This window comes from Paramormyrops kingsleyae, chromosome 12, assembly GCF_048594095.1.
Source record: "Paramormyrops kingsleyae isolate MSU_618 chromosome 12, PKINGS_0.4, whole genome shotgun sequence".
NCBI classification, from domain to species: domain Eukaryota; kingdom Metazoa; phylum Chordata; class Actinopteri; order Osteoglossiformes; family Mormyridae; genus Paramormyrops; species Paramormyrops kingsleyae.
In genome coordinates, this window is record NC_132808.1 from 13626971 (window position 1) to 13633241 (window position 6271).

The following is a 6271-nucleotide window of genomic DNA, read 5'->3' on the forward strand; positions in this document are numbered from 1 at the left end:
TAACAGAAAGGTTACTTTCCGTTTGTACTTTTATATACTTTTATATGTAGTAATGAGTAAAGTAATTGAATTACTTTTGGATGAAGTAATTAATAACGGTAAATAATTACTAATTTTCAGTAACTGGCACAAAACTGCTAACCCACTTATTCAACCTCTCATTGTCTCTACCAGTGGTCCCAACTTTCTTAAAATTCGACTTTCTGAAATTTACATTTCAGCTTCACTTTAATTCTCCAGTAACATTATTTCCTGTCATCTCCCAAATCACATAGACTTTTAGTGCATTTTATACTGTATTATTTTCAGTCGAACTGTAACCTGTAACATGTAACTGATTAAAGACATGGCCATAACGAAGAGAACTAGTCATTTCCCTGAATGCAACGGAATATTACCTCTTTGATATGAAGCACTGTTACCATTTTGCCCTATTCCGCACTCATTTCACTCCATTTCACTTCTGGCTTTGTAGTCATATTTTCTATAGGCAAGAACACAAATAACCAAAAAGTTAAATTAAATTTAAATAAAAAATTGAGAGTTCAAAATAGCAAATTGTGTGAACCTGCACATCTTGTCGCATCTGTATATTGTGTGTTTCTACATTATCTTTCATCTTTCATCCACCCCCTCCACCTCAGACACACAACCCCTATAAGAGGCCATGGTTAGACTCTGCTGGCCTCAGTTTAGCTGCAGAAGCGACGCTGATCTTCACAAACGTCCAGTGGAATCATGAAGTCCCATCAGATCTCTGCCTTCTTCCTCCTGATGACAGTGCTGCTGTCCTCCACTCTGGCTCAATGTAAGTCTGCAGCATCTCACAGCTTTTATCAGGACTTTGTCAGTATCTTAGATTTTGATTCATTAAGATTATGGACCCAATTGTGAGATTGAGATGTGAATACAGCTTTTTTGTGTGCATTTTTCATGTATATATTCAGAGTGGCTGTATGTATTTTGTATGTAGTCTGTATATACATTTTCTGTTCTTCATATCTCTCCAGATAGCAATAGACCAGAGGAGTGCTGTTTTACATACTTTCCTGGAAAACTGAAGATGGAGCTGGTAGCTGGATATGTAGAGACCAGAGGGGACTGCAGTAAACCTGGAATTATGTAAATATTTACTCTTCTCGTGTATTGTTTTGAACTTGCATTGTGATGTAAAGTCTGTTCTGTGCAAAATGTCGACAACAAAACTCATTTTTAATCCAGGAAATTGTACACATGGAGATACATGTGACATTTTTTTAAAATAGATTTTACACCAGAAGCGGCACTGAAGTGTGTGTCGATCCCAAAGAGGAATGGGTTCAGGAAATAAAGAAGAAGCTGGATCACCCCCCCCATCAGAAGAAGCCCCCCCATCAGTAATGCTTTCTGCCTGCCTGGCAAAACATGAAGAATGAATTTTATTACATTTCAGCTTATACTTCCGTTCTCCTGTAACATTATTTCCTGTCATCTCCCAAATCATATAGACTTTTAGTGCATTTTATGCTGTATTATTTTCAGACTTTCATTAAGAAAGTTACATTTGAACTGCACTTAAATTACTTTATATTCATGTAACTGATTAAAGACTATTGAAAGGTTAAGGTTGCTGATTCAGGGTTATTATTTAAATCATTTAATTTACAGAACAACATTTATCTGGTGGTGAAACACAATGAGAGAAACATTCAATAAAATAATCAATATATATATCTGGGGTGCAGGGGAGCTGTCAGAACAACAGCCCCATCACTGCTCCAGCCATCTAATCTGTACTCCTCACACACTCAACAACCTGTACAATTTCTAGAAGTACTACATGGTTCAGCTGGAAATGTGAAAGCCAGTACATGTATTACCCGAATGCTGAGTCCTACGTATGGCATGTAACTCTGAAACTACACTTATTCATTTATTGCGCATTCCATTTACATACCAACTCGCAGAATCTTTCATCACCACTTTACGTCACCTGTAATTCTTTGTGCATGTATTAAAATGTTTCTGACATGGTTCATATTTATTCTAAATATGTATATTCTATTTATTTTTCGTTTGTTCATTTTCCATGACATAATATTAAGAACTGTACCAGGTACATTAATGGCACACACAGAGGCCTGGAGGGGATACGGACAATTATTTAATTTTTTTTGGGTACATAGTGTAGTCGAGTTTCAGATGAAATGCTAAATCAAGGTCATGTAATCCCTAAAACCACATTTACTTGTTTGTGCTCTCAATTTAGTATTGGTAATCTCCCGTACATTTTAATGAACAAAATCTACACTTCGTGGTCATTTAGTTACCATTTACATATTTATACATCGGTGGCCTGTACTACGAAGCGGGGTTACTGGCTTATCGGGGTAACTTGTCGGATTTAAGGTAGTCTGGGTAAAATGTAAGTGAACGCATATTTAGTCTATTTAAGCTGTGGTACCTTAAATCCAACAAGTTACCCCGATAAGCCAGTAACCCCGCTTCATAGTACAGGCCACTGGTAAAGTACCAGACAATGTGCATCTCACAATCCAACACAGCATTATCTTTTTCAGTACAGGGTGACTGTGAAATATACAGGACGGTGCAAAATCTAATCCACACATTTCCCAAAATACTTAATTGCATGATTACACCGACATGTTCTTTTTGCACTATAAAAACACTGAACAAAAATTTGAAGGGTCTTATTTATAGTATATACACAGGACAAGCTACAATCAACTCATTTGTTCACACATCTTATTCTCTTCTCTTGTCCCGCCACACTCACCCTCATGCATACTTCTCTCAGTCACCTGGCTAGTATCCCTCACCCTAAAGAGACTGTTACTCCTTTCACCGAACTCCCACAATATGTTTTGGAGCGCAACCACTGGGAAATATCTTTACTTTTCCAGACGGCATTCGTGCCAACATTGCATTCCATCCCAGGGCTAATCATCTCTTGATTTCAGGTGTTGTGTCCCCATTTTAATCAATCTTGGAACCAAGGAATATGAAGTCCTGGACTTTCTCGCATTCATCGTTGTTTAGGCTGTACTTTATGTTTTCGGAGGTCGTCATCACCTTTGTTTTCTTGACACTCAGGTGTAACCCCACCTTCTCCCTTTCTTCTTACACTTTCAGAATGAGTTGTTCCAGATGTTCTCTGCTTTTGGCCAGCAGTGCGGCGTCGTCAGCCTAAGATTGTTGATATTCTTGCCACCAATTTTCCACTCTTCTGGAACTGATTTTCTTATGACTGCTTCTGCATACGGATTGAAGAGTAGTGGTGATAGAATGCAGCCTTGTCTTGTTCCTTTCCATCTTGAGCTCCGTATCATCATACGCAGTTCTCACCTGTGGCATCCTGGTCCTGGTAAAGCGATATGATCTGGACATGATGAGCAAGCACTCCCATTTCTAGGAGGTAGGTCCACAGCTTTTTGTGTTCAAATCAGTCGAAGCCCTTAGTGTAATCGATGAAACACACATAGAGGTCTTTCTGATATTCTTGTGGCTTCTCCATAAGCCGTCTCAGGTTGGTGATCTGGTCCCTAGTATCGGCCTCTCTTGCAAAAGCCAGCCTGTAGTAGTATTCATTAATGGTTGTACTCAGGGGGTCTGCTTCCTGTTAGGTTTACCTACCTGCCACACTTACATCCCAGAATTCCCAGCTTTCCAATGTACGGCAATCAACATGCCTGCTCCTCAGTCACCATGAAAGCGAGTCTGCATTACTGGTTTGTTCTCCTGCACGATGGATCACAGTGAACTCATAGGATTATAATTACTCAAGCCGCCATGTCACCTGACCTTCTGACACCTTGATCGACAGCAGCCACAGCATTCTCCCCTTCTAGCCACACCTGAGAGAGGGCTGCCCCCCCACCAATTGTATCACTGTCCAGCAGGAAAGGTAATTGGAGGTCAGGAGGTACAAGTACTGGGGTGTAGGTGAGAGTCTTTTGGAGGGTGTAGGTGAGAGTCTTTTGGAGGGTGTAGGTGAGAGTCTTTTGGAGGGTGTAGGTGAGAGCCTTTTGGAGGGTGTAGGTGAGAGTCTTTTGGAGGGTGCAGGTGAGAGTCTTTTGGAGGGTGCAGAAAGCAATGTGGCAGTCCTGTGAACAGCTGAATCTTGGCCCTTTTGCAATGAGCTGCAATGTGCACAAACTCCCTTATGAACTTCCTATACTAAGAAGTAAGGCCCAGAAAGCTTTTCAGTTATCTCAGAACCACAGAACTGGGCCACTTGCCCTCCACAGACCCAAAGCCTTCAGTCACTTTGATGACCGAAGAATGTGAACTCCAAAAACAGGAAACTGTGTTGGGAATAATTTCAGTCCTGTCACTCCTACCCTCCCCAGCATCAGCCACAGCAAGTAGACTGGCCTTTGGAAAGAGTCCCCCATCATCTAGTAATTAGACACTCACTAGAACGCTCTCCATCAGATGCAGAAAAATGGCAGGAGCATTGCAAAGACCAAAAGCCATGACCATATACTGCCAGAGGTCCATTCCTGTACAAAAAATAGTTTTTCATCTTGCCTCTGGTGACAGTGGGACCTGCCTGTACTCACTCCTCTGACCCAACTAGGATGAAATGGCTACCAGGCACTCAACTAACTGGGGGAGGACGTAAATGTCATTTTGTTGCCTGAAGTCAACGCAAAATGCTACTTACCCCCGTTCTAAGGCATCCATGACCACTGGTGACACCCATGGGCTCTCTGAAGGCCATTTTGTCCCACCTCCCACCCTTCTCTTTGCTGCCACTAACTGGTGTTGCTTCAGTTTTGGGGCATTCTATCTGAAGATGCAATTAGATTCAGTTCACCAGCCATATAATGCTGAACAAGTTTTGAACAAGTTTGCAAAAAAAAAAAAAAAAAAAAAATCTGTGAAATAGTTTGTGTGTCATCTTCTTATCAAGCAAAGCATCTGTGACAGTGGCAGACTGGCCTCAAAAATATGCGTCCGGGAAATACAATTATATACACTCAGGGTATATCCTACGCACTTTCAATTTTATATATTTCATACATCCACATTGTGCACAGGGTGCAAGTGAACACAGGCGGTTTGCTAAGTTGACGCCCCTCGAAAGGTATCACCCTGAGAAATCGCCCATCTCGCCAGGATGCTCCACTGGTTGCAACTAGAGCATAGACCTTCTGCTCACCATGGGGTCAACTCGCCCATATTCGAAACACCAAACTATTCTACACATAGTTTGCATTTGGACTTCCATTCACACTTGAAATCCATATCTAACTACTTACAATATTTAGGATTGGAAAACCAAGCAGGTGAAAACTTGCATTTCCCCTTTGTGACTGCTGTAAATTGCAAGGTAGCCTACAGCAATACTTCTTGGTGGAGATTATCAAACATGCCCCAACAGACACACCCCCAGTTCTTTTATTCAGGATGTTACTCTTCAATGTGTGCCCTGGTAACCAGGTTTAAAATACATAGCAGGCCAATTTGTTGCAAGTCAGAAAATACCAAAATATTTCCATACTTTCCTTTTCCATACTTATCCAGACTTGGAAAACAGCAAAATCAAATTTCATACTTTTCCTTTCTGTGTAGGATCCCTGTGCATTGTCTATTTAGGTACAGTTATGCATTGCTGGGATAACTAGGATATGTTCTGAGAAATGCATCATTAGGCAATTTTGTCACTGTGCACAGAGTATACTTACACACACAGCGTAACACGGCATTCTGTTTTACAGTAAATTTCAATGCAAGTAGAGTACCATAAAATAAAGTACAGTAAATACATAAACCAGTTAGTTATCAGTTATGTACAGTACATAATGTGCTATACTTTTATACGACTGGCACCACAGTAGGTTTGTTTAAACTAGCATCACTGCAAACATGTGACTAAGGAATTGTGATACGATGCTGCAATGGTTTTCAGCTCCATTATAATCTTAAAGGACCATTATCTTGGACAAAAATGTTGTTATACGGCACTTGACTGCATAGAACAACTGACACATATTTACACACATCAACAGGTTAATTTTTTTCCCCCATTTCACAATTGGGTTAAACTTCTCCCTCATGCATATAACTAAGACCAATACCAAAAGTATAAGAAAATCAGTGGCTCTACATTGGCAGATCTTAGTTCCACTGAAAGGAACTCAATGCTGCAGCATTTAAAGCCATTTTGGACAATTTCATGCTCCCTACTTTGTGGGAACAGTTTGGTGACGGCCCCTTCCTATTCCAACATGACTGCACACCAGTGCACAAAGCAAGGTCCATAAGG

The 6271-nt window shown here is 40.6% G+C and overlaps 1 long non-coding RNA gene across 1 annotated transcript; it reads left to right on the forward strand.

The window, feature by feature from the left end:
* Nucleotides 1-697: 697 nt before the first annotated feature.
* On the forward strand, nucleotides 698-1966 carry LOC111841385 (uncharacterized). The gene is made up of 3 exons (XR_002837655.2): nucleotides 698-808; nucleotides 1011-1122; nucleotides 1266-1966. It is a non-coding gene; the product is annotated as an uncharacterized lncRNA (long non-coding RNA).
* The last annotated feature ends 4305 nt before the right edge of the window (nucleotides 1967-6271 follow it).